Raw genomic sequence first — 10386 nt, 5'->3', positions numbered from 1 at the left:
ACATTCATTTGGTCACCCATACATGTGATTATTCTTTTCGGGCCAAAAAAAGAATAATGGATCAGAATTGAACCGAGATGCAGAACCAGCCCGTTTGCAGTTGTCCCAGGTGTACAAGGAATATTGCAAATCCCAACAAAAATTGATGGACCCCCCTTAAGTGATTGAAGATTCATTTTTGGTAACAACAACTACTTAGCGTAGTTGGTGAGTCGTGGTGTGTAAAATCCCTTGCTCATTAGGAGGTCTCAAGTTTGAACCTCTTGGCTGCCAATTTTTTTGAAGTTTAAAAAAAAAAAAAAAAAAAAAAGGCAAGAAATAACAAAAATCCCCTACTTCCTATTTTCTCTCCTCTCTCTTCCTATCCACCTTATCAAAATCATCCAAGGGGATCCACCCTTGGATGTCATCCTCTCTCCCCTATTCCCTATAAAAGGGAGTCCACCAAACCCTAAAGGGTTATCCTTCTCTTGCTCTTTTGTTCTCTAATTTTTAGTTATGCTCTCCTTTTAGTTCTAGTTCTTCTTAGTTTTTCTTACTTTAAATATTTTTGTAATTGGTTTTTATTTCATAAATGCAATGTTTTTTTTATTTTTATGGTTCATGTTATTCAAGTTATTCAAAGGTGTAATAATTTTAATTTCTAGTTCTAGGCTTAGTTCCAGGCGAAAAGAACAAACTGTGGAGCATATCTTTCAAGTTCAGTTTTTCTCTTCAGATTTGTCTTCTCTAGTAATAGCAATTTCAGATTTGGCTTATTCTAGATCTGGTTTTTAGTACTGGTAGTATTTCAAATCTCAATCAAGTTTTCAAGTTCAAGTATTAAAGTTCAAGTAAGTAGGCTTCTATAGTAGTTTCCTCACCTCCCTCTCATTCCCTCTTCTTACTACCCTTTCATTCTTAAATTAGGTTTTAAATTTTTAGTTTTACATTATTGCTCTCCCTTTCCCCTAAGGTACATGGCTAGATTATGCATTGATTTTGCCCCTCTCTAGCTGTGGAACCATCTTTTTATTTTGATTATTTATACTGCACCCCTGCCCCTAAAGCCAAGTAGAAAAGCCCTTGTAAGAGTACTCTCTGGTCAAGTAGAGAAGCTCGTATTATTTATGGTGCATCCCTCGGGTTAAGTAGAGATACCTACTTGTGTGCTTCTTTCTAACTTTTTTCCTTTTTTATTTTATTTATTTATTTTCAACACTTTTTATTTTAGCACTTTTAATTTCATTTATTTGCTTTTTAATTGCGTGGTTTGGGTATTTAAATTCCTAGATGACGAATGGTTAGGTTGTTCAATTTTTAATTTCAATTCCAATTTCCAGTTTCCAGTTTCCCTAGATGTGTTGGTTAGGATGTTCTTAGATGCATTTGTTAGGACAGTAGTTAGAAGTGAACCACCATAATCAATCGTTACACTTTCACATTACTAAAAGAAGCTAAAAATAAAGTTGCTGCTCTCCTTATGTTCGACCCGTTAGCTACACTGATCTATACGCTTGCGGTTACTTTTAAAATTCAAACAATTTTTTGGCGCCGTTGCCGAGGAGATAGTTCTATGTTATTTTTCACTTTATTTTGGTAAATTGGAGTACTTTGTTTGCTTTGTTTTGTTTTTGTTTTTCTTTTATTGAATTCCTGAGAAGAATAACTTGCAATGATAGTTGTATCGGTGGAAGTCGCCAAGCCTCACAGTATGGTAAAGATAGGTTCCACCTTGTATCAGTACCTCAATAATTGAGCAACCTCGGATCCCTGTCGTCAAGCTCTCAAAAAGAAAAAAAAAAAATTTCTTTCCATTCTTTTGTGCTTGTCTTACTCTAGTTGTGAGTAGTTTTCTGTTGCATGAGTGTTAGATGGGTATGTAATACTAAGAATCGGCTAGAAAAAAGAGATCTAACAAGTAGTGATCCTATACTTATATTTTCATCAATACCTTTCAATATGGGAGATCGACAACAAACCCCTGCGCCTAAATCTATGAAAGATAGGTTCTACCCTGCTAGAGCAGCCCAACCTTCCTGCATAGTTCTACCACAAGCCCAGGGCAATAATTTTGAGCTCAAATCTCAATACATCACTATGTTACCCCATTTTCATAGGTTGACCTCTGAGGATGCATACCTATTTCTAAGGGAATTTGAAGAGATATGTATTCTAATCAAGATCTGACATCTTTCTGATGATGCTGTTAAGCTTAGGTTCATCACTTTTGCATTGAAAGACCAAGCTAAGAAGTGGTTGTATGGGTTACCCACAAATTTCATAACCTCATGGGAACAGTTCACAGTTGTCTTCCTTAAGAAGTTTTTCCCAACTCATAAGACCAATAAGCTTAGAAGTGATATCCTTCAGTTTAGGCAAAAGCCTAGTGAGTCATTTTCCAAACTTATGGAGAGATTCAAGGATCTACTCCAAGAATGCCCTCACCATGGCCTAGACTTATGTCATTTATGTCAAATAATTTATGAGAGTATTGATTACCCAACTAAGCAAATGATAGAGTCTATGTGCCCTGAGGTATTCACAGCCTTTACAGATGAAGGAAAAACATGAGAATTCTTACTTGGTTTAGCTGACAAAACCAATGAGTGAGAATCAACCCAAGAAAGTGAAAGAACCATAGGAGGAAAAGATATTTTGTGGATGGGTTAGTCGCTAAGGAAGCCCACCTAAATAACATAATCAAAAGGATTGAGACTATTGTTCCTAGAGAGCCATCATTAGTCAATATGGTTAAGATGTGCATTTGGTGCCAGTCCCCTGGACATGTTATGGAAGAATGCCCCAACACCTCTAGGGGCATTTCCAATGAAAGTGTTAATGCCTTATATTAAAATAATCCATATAGTAACACTTACAATCTAGGGTGGAGAAATCACCCAAATTTCTCCTGAAACCAGGGCAACCAAGCAGGACCTTCTAATTTCCATAATCAAGGTCAATCTGGACCCTAAAGGCCTCCCTTTGCATAATAATATTTTACTCCAAATACTTTTTCTAGGCCAAATATAGGACCTCAGGTTAGTTTTCTTAGGCCCCTCTCCTAACATCTTATCAGCAACCCCCTAGCTTTACCAACACTAGAGAGGCAAGTAGAGTTAGTGATTTGAAAAAGAACATGGCCCTCCTCATGACAGGCCATCAAAATCTTATAAGAGAACTCTCCCAAGTTGTCTTAATTTTACGTGAGAGGGAGAAAGGATCTTTGCCTAGTCAACCAAAGCCAAACCCTAGGCATCAACCTGTTAGTTCACAAGCATCAACTAATGCATCATTGAATGTAGTACAAGGTCAAAACCAACAAGGGACCTCTAACCAATGTCATGCTAGTTAAGGCCTTAGGTTTGGCCAAGAGTACCAACAAAGTGTTCCTAAATCTTCCTCATCTATTACTATTGTTAACTCTCATTCTGTTGAGGACACAAGTGTGCCTCTTATTCCAGGTTCGTCGGATGAACCTAAAGATTCTTTTGAAACTAAATATGATTTGGTTGAGAAAACCAAACATGATTTTTCTAAAAAAGGGCAAATCCCTAATAGTCCTTATATTCCTCTTGTCCCCTTTCCTAATCGTTTGGTAAACAAGAAGAAGACTGCTTCCATGGACAAAATTTTAGAAGTCTTCAAAAAGGTAGAAATGAACATCCCTCTTTTGGATCCAATATCCCAAATCCTCGCTTATGCAAAGGTCCTAAAAGATTTATGTACTCACAAACGTATCACTAGTGTGCCCAAAAAGGCATTCTTGACAAGTAACATTAATTCCATAATTACTCAATTTATAACCGCCAAGTATAAGGATCCAAGGAGCCCTACTATAGCTTGTGTGATAGGCAACACCTACATTAAGCATGCCTTACTTGACCTTAGCGTAAGTATGAATCTTTTGCCTTACCATGTGTATAAGCATCTAGGAGTGGGACAATTAAAAGACACTGAAACTACTCTTCAATTGACAGATAGGTCTGTTAAGATTCCTAAAGGGATGGTTGAGGATGCCTTACTGAAGGTTGGAGAATTTATTTTCCCTATTGATTTCATTGTATTAGATACCAAGCCTTCTCAATAAAGGATGGCTACCAATAATGTATTAATTAATTACCGGAATGGTTTCCTAAGGTTATCTTTTGGCAACCAAACTGTTGAGTTTAACATGTTTAGGTAGGCAAGGAACCACATATGAAAGAAGAGATCAATATGCTTGAGGATTTTCTGAATTTTTTCTGATGATTTAATTACCGACTTTGATATTGATTTTGATTTAAAATTCCAAGAGTGTATGGATGAGTTGGAAGATGATAGTGAATTTTTTTTTTTCTGAAGTCTTAAGTCATCACACACCTATGGAGCCCTTAGGACCCCTTTCCAATTCCATTCCCAAACCTTTCATAGTTGAGCCCCCTAAGCTAGATCTTAAGGAGTTGCTATCTAATCTGAGGTATGCTTTCTTAGGGCTTAACTAGACTCTTCCAGTAATAATTTCTTCAGATTTGACTTCTATTCAAGAAGAGGAATTACTCAAAGTCTTAAAAGACAATAAGGAAGCCCTAGGTTGGACCATGGCCGACATCAAGGGTATAAGCCCTTCTATTGTGCAACATCATATACATCTTATGAAGGATTCCAAATCATCCACGGAACCCCAAAGAAGAGTTAATAATGTGATGATCGAAGCCATTGAGAAAGAGATTCTAAATTGCTTGGATCATGGAATAATTTATCCTATTTCTGATAGCTAATGGGTAAGCCCAGTTCACGTAGTGCCCAAGAAGTTTGGTGTTACTGTAGTTTCCAATGCCAATAATGAACTAATTCCAATCCGTGTCCAATCAGGGGAGAGAGTATCTATAGACTACAGGAAACTTAATACGACAACCTGGAAGGACCACTTTCCATTGCCATTCATTGACCAGATGTTAGAGAGGTTAGCTGGACATGAATACTATTGTTTTCTTGATGGATATTCTGACTATAACCAGATCCCAATTGCTTTAGAGGACCAATATAAGACCACTTTTACATGCCCATATGGAACATTTGCTTACAGGTGTATGCCCTTTGGGCTTTGCAATGCCCCTATTATGTTCCAACGATGCATGATGAGTATCTTTTCTAACATGGATGAAAAATTTTTAGAGGTAATTATGGATGACTTTTCGATTCATGGGAATTCCTATTCTGAGTGTCTTCACCATCTTTCCCCAGTTTTGAAAAGGTACATATCCAAGAATTTGGTTTTGAATTGGGAGAAATGCCATTTTATAGTTAAACCTGGCATTGTTTTAGGCCATGTAGTATCCAAGGAGGGAATTAAGATAGATAGAGCCAAAGTGGATTTAATTGATAATTTACCACCTCCCCAATCTATTAAGGATGTTGGGTCTTTTCTGGGCCATGCATGGTTCTATAGAAGGTTCATCAAGGACTTTAGTCAGTTAGCTCGACCTCTAACTTCACTACTTGTCAAAGATCAAACTTTTGAGTTTTCTAAAGAGTGCCTAGAATCCTTCAAGCAACTTAAGAAGGAGTTGACCAATGTACCCATTGTTCAACCACCTGTTTGGACTAAACCTTTTGAACTAATGTGTGATGCTTCATATCTTACCATAGAAGCGGTTTTGGGTCAAAGGATTAATAAGTTGCCCACTGTCATTTACTATACTAGTAAGACCCTAAATGATGCACAACTCAACTATACAACCATTGAAAAAGAATTTTTAGCTGTTGTGTTTGTGCTAGAAAAGTTTCGATCTTACTTCGTTGGGTCATATGTGGTGGTGTACACTGATCATTCCGTTCTTAGATACCTAGTTCAGAAGGAGAATGCCAACGCCTGTCTCATTAGGTGGGTTTTACTTTTGTAAGAGTTTTATTTGAAAATTAGGGATAAGAAAGGCGTTGAAAACCTAATTGCCGACCATATATCCCGGCTTCCCAATTCCTTGACTATCGATTCTTTAGTCAATAAGAATTTTTTAGATGAATGGTTACTTGTAGTGTCCAGTGAATCATGGTTTACTGATATTGTCAACTTCTTAGTTTCAGGTGTGACTCCGGATCACTAGTCCGGCCAAGATAGGTATCAATTCCTTTCCCAAGTTAAGCATTTCTTTTGGGACGACCCTTTTCTTTTTTAAGTTTGTCCTGAACAAATTATCAGACATTGTGTGCCTGATCATGAGCATCACTCAATTTTATTTTTTTATCATGATCATGCATGTGGTGGATACTTTGGACCTAAGAAGACTGTAGCAAAGGTTCTCTAATGCGGCCAACTATTTTTAGAGATACTTTTGATTTTTGGAAGGCTTGTCCCTCCTGTCAGTCTTTTGGCCATATCAATAAGAGGAGCATGATGCCCCTCAACCCTATTTTGGTAATTGAGATCTTTGATGGTGGGGAATCGATTTCATGGGACCATTCCCTAATTCCTTTAAGAATTTGTACATCTTTCTTGTTTCCTTCCTGTGTCCTTGAAATACAAACTCATCTCCATTTCTAGGTCTAAACAATATTTTCTTTTCAGCACAGAGCACATATACTCGGTATGCAGATAGCCAATCCATACCTAGGATAACATCAAAATCTTTCATATCTATACAAATCAGGTGGGCTATCATTCTCTCTCACAAATTTGACTGGTACAAGGTTCATACACATCCTCTAAGTTTACAATAAACCCTGTAGCTGTACTGATCATCAACTGATAAGTTAACTTTTTAGGTTTCACACCTAATCTTGGAGGAAAATTAGAAGATACAAATGAATGAGATGCACCAGAATCAAATAATACATATGCTAGTATATTAGAGACAAGCACTGTACTTGTCACCACTCCAGGTGCAACCTCAGCTTCCTCAATTGTTAGTGTAAAGACCTTCCTAGTTGCCTGTGACTTCTTGGTTGGTGCAGAAGAAGAAGAAGAAGTAACACTCTGCACGCTAGATTTCCTCTGAGGATAAAATCTTGCATAATGCCCCATCTACTGGCATACATAGCATCTCACATTAATAGGCTAAGTTGTAGATACTATTGGCTATGACTGTGCTAACTGTGACTGGGTAGGAGCTCTACTAGCCTCTCTCTATCTAGTTGCTGTGGCAGAAGAAGAAGCTCCTCTTTCAAACCTTCCAAACTACCTCCCTATGTTACCTATCTTGGCCCTTCTTGCTGCCTGAACCTGATAACCTTCCCTCTGCTTGTCCTCAATGGACTTTGCAATCTTAACCACATTAGCATAGTTCTGGAGCTGATGAGCTACTAACATAGCTCCAATGCTAGACCTCAAACCCTTCTCAAATTTCTTTACCTTTGCACTATCATTCTTCATATGTTCTGGGGAAAAATAATATAAATCCTCAAACTGCTGTTAGTACTCCAATACTAACTTAGGTCCTTCAGTCAAAGCCATGAACTCTGACTCCTTCCTATCTCTCACACTGATAAGGAAATAGTTCCCATAGAATACCTCTATAAACTGATCCCAGGTGGGATGTGGATGCATGGTTAATAGTATGGGTCTAGTATCCTTCCACCAGGTATAGGATTCATTCTATAGTTGATAGGTAGCACACATTATCTTCTATTCATCACTACATCCTAACACTACCAATGCCTTTTCAACTCCTTCCACCCATTTTGAGTGTGTTAATGGGTCAGAACTCACACCACTAAAGTATGAAGGCCTATACTTCTAGAATTTCTCCATTAACTTACTCATATCAGTCCACACTTGTACTACTAGTGAGTTCTCCAAACCTTGTTGTCCTGCCTATGTACCAAGAACTGGTACAACCTGGGTTGCTTGCCTGCCTATAGTCTATGGTATAACTGGAATCCCAAGGTTAAATGGAGGTACATATGCTGTAGGTACTGGAGGAGGTGGTGCCATTGGTGCAGGAGGAACTAGTACTCCCTTAGCACGCACTGCTATGACCAATTTCTCAACAACCCTATTCTGTTGCTGTTGTTGCTATTGAATACTTTGCTGTATTGTTTGTTGCAGCCCTTGCTATATACCCTGGACCGTATTGGTCATCAAAGTGGCCACATCCTATGCTGTAAGCACTGGAGGTACAGGAGGTGACACAGATGCTACCGCTGCTGCAGAGGTAGGTGCAGGAACTGATTCTTGTGTTCCCGATACTGACTCACTTTTCCTCTCATCACTCACAGACACCACAGGGTGAGCTCTAGTAGTAGCCGACACCTTTTTCAATGTCGTGTTCTTTACTGAGGTTGAGCCCATTATGCTCAACACATATTTTTTCAACAAGGATGAATAATGCAACAATTGATCACATATAAAATTTCTAATAAAATAAAAAAATTCAGTCATATCCTAATCATGTCTCTATCACACACATCAAATTCACAACAATTAGACTTTTATCTTGAAGTTTTTATTTCTGACTTCCTAATGCACTCGATGATCCTAAGTCTTGTGGATGTCAGACTTCAGTCCTAGAGTTTGCTCTGATACCACCCTACCTATCATACCTTGCCACACCTGACCTTGTCGTCCATATGGCACAGGCATGCCGGCAGTGGATACCTTACCATACCCAGTCAGCCTGCTTACCCCATAATCCTACTCTAGGAGAGTCCACAACACCACATCCACATGATATAAATAATCGGATCAAAGTTTTTTTTTTCAGCAAATAATATAAAATCAAGTAAGGTTTATACTCAACCAGTGCATCTATGTGGTACCTGATAATATATGTACAATAATTCACAATGTACTTACAGTAATCCATTATATTATGGTAATCCAAGTATCAAAATGTATACACAAAAGTTCTCCCACCTGTTAATTACATAACATGTCTCCATATGAAATCTAAACCATCAAAAACTGGTTTCTACATTCATCCTCATATATACACAAAAGAATGATCATAAATATCAGATCTCATAAATATTGTCCACCATAAACACAATCGTCGCACTCGCAATCGGGTCTGTGACTGAAATCATCAAAGTCCTGAGTACAAGCCAACTGATCCATAACCATAGCATCATACTCATAACGAGAAACTTGTAGGTGACTACTCTGCTCATCTATAGATCAAAGGAAAGAGGGGTGAGCATTGGTAATGCTCAGTGAGGGGTGGGGAAGACAATTCACACGCAACCTTATGCAATGCATGCTCCACATATAAAGATGATGCTCAAGAATCCATTTATTTAACTTTATAGATTCCCTAGTCCTTTAATAAGTCTCATCACCTATGGGTATAGTGCTATGCAATGTAGGTAGCATTCCCTACCCTATATGTTGGGCCTCAGGGATACAAGCTTGTTGTAGGTAGGAGCCAGCCAGTTCCGATCAAAGCCTCGGTCCCCCAGCTAACCCCTAGATGGTAACCCCATATAATAATATCCACCAGGCATACAGTACATCGTACCACTCACAGTGCACTGCTGATTAGGCAGCCACATATGTTGGTATTAGTCTGTACCTAACCCTATACAGACAAGGGGTGTAGCACTTAGGGTTATGATACCGAGCCCAACATAAATCAACCAAATCACATATGCTAATATGGGCACCTGCTCGTGACCCATCTTACCTGTCTTACCTTTCATGTTTCCTATGCCATCACATTCATCATAACACAATTGTAAAATAATGCATATGCACATACACAATCAAATAATGCATATGCACATACACAATCAAATAATGCATGATCAACAATTAAGAAACACACCAAAAGAAAGGAGGTTAGAGGGGCGCCCACTCACCTGGACAATCTGATTCAATTATCACTTTTCCAGGTGCAATACTAGTTCCCTCACCTCTATTTGGAATTCCTAAATATCAACAATTATACATACATTTATTAATTAGATTTTAGAGCTCAAACACTCCCTAATAGAGTCATTACTATTCTCCTATAAGCCCAACAGGTCCTCTTTCAGACCCCCTAACTCACTGTCAAAATCTGAGAACAAAACAGTCTCTGGAAGCCTAACCGGCCGGCTAGATGTCTCGCACCGGTCGTACCTTTTCTATAGAATTTCAATTCTGTCAAATTTTCCTACTGATTACACATCTGCTTGGCCATTAAACCCCTATTTTTTGTATCATATCTTCATAACAATGAATAAATACTTCAATCTTCATCACTTAATTAATCCAACATTAATCTATTTTAATTAGTTATGATTAATTACCCATTTTAGCAGAAATTCCATAACCAAACTTCATATTCTCAAAATTCCATTCACAAGTATGAATTAACCTCAAATTACCCTGATCGATCTCCAATCTAAGGTTGCATGCATGCATTTCATCACAAATTCTACTTTGCATGTGAAGAATCAAACCTCAATCAACTTGCATGTATCCTTACAACCTTAGAACAGAAAAATTAA

The 10386-nt window shown here is 38.0% G+C and overlaps 1 non-coding gene across 1 annotated transcript; it reads right to left on the bottom strand.

Moving 5' to 3' along the window:
- Nucleotides 1-2328: 2328 nt before the first annotated feature.
- On the bottom strand, nucleotides 2329-2435 carry LOC122067762. The gene has a single exon (XR_006136868.1). It is a non-coding gene; the product is annotated as a small nucleolar RNA R71 (small nucleolar RNA).
- Nucleotides 2436-10386: the final 7951 nt, after the last annotated feature.

The sequence above is a fragment of the Macadamia integrifolia genome, unplaced genomic scaffold (assembly GCF_013358625.1).
Source record: "Macadamia integrifolia cultivar HAES 741 unplaced genomic scaffold, SCU_Mint_v3 scaffold31, whole genome shotgun sequence".
Taxonomy (NCBI): Eukaryota; Viridiplantae; Streptophyta; class Magnoliopsida; order Proteales; family Proteaceae; genus Macadamia; species Macadamia integrifolia.
This window is presented reverse-complemented; position numbering and strand designations above follow the sequence as displayed.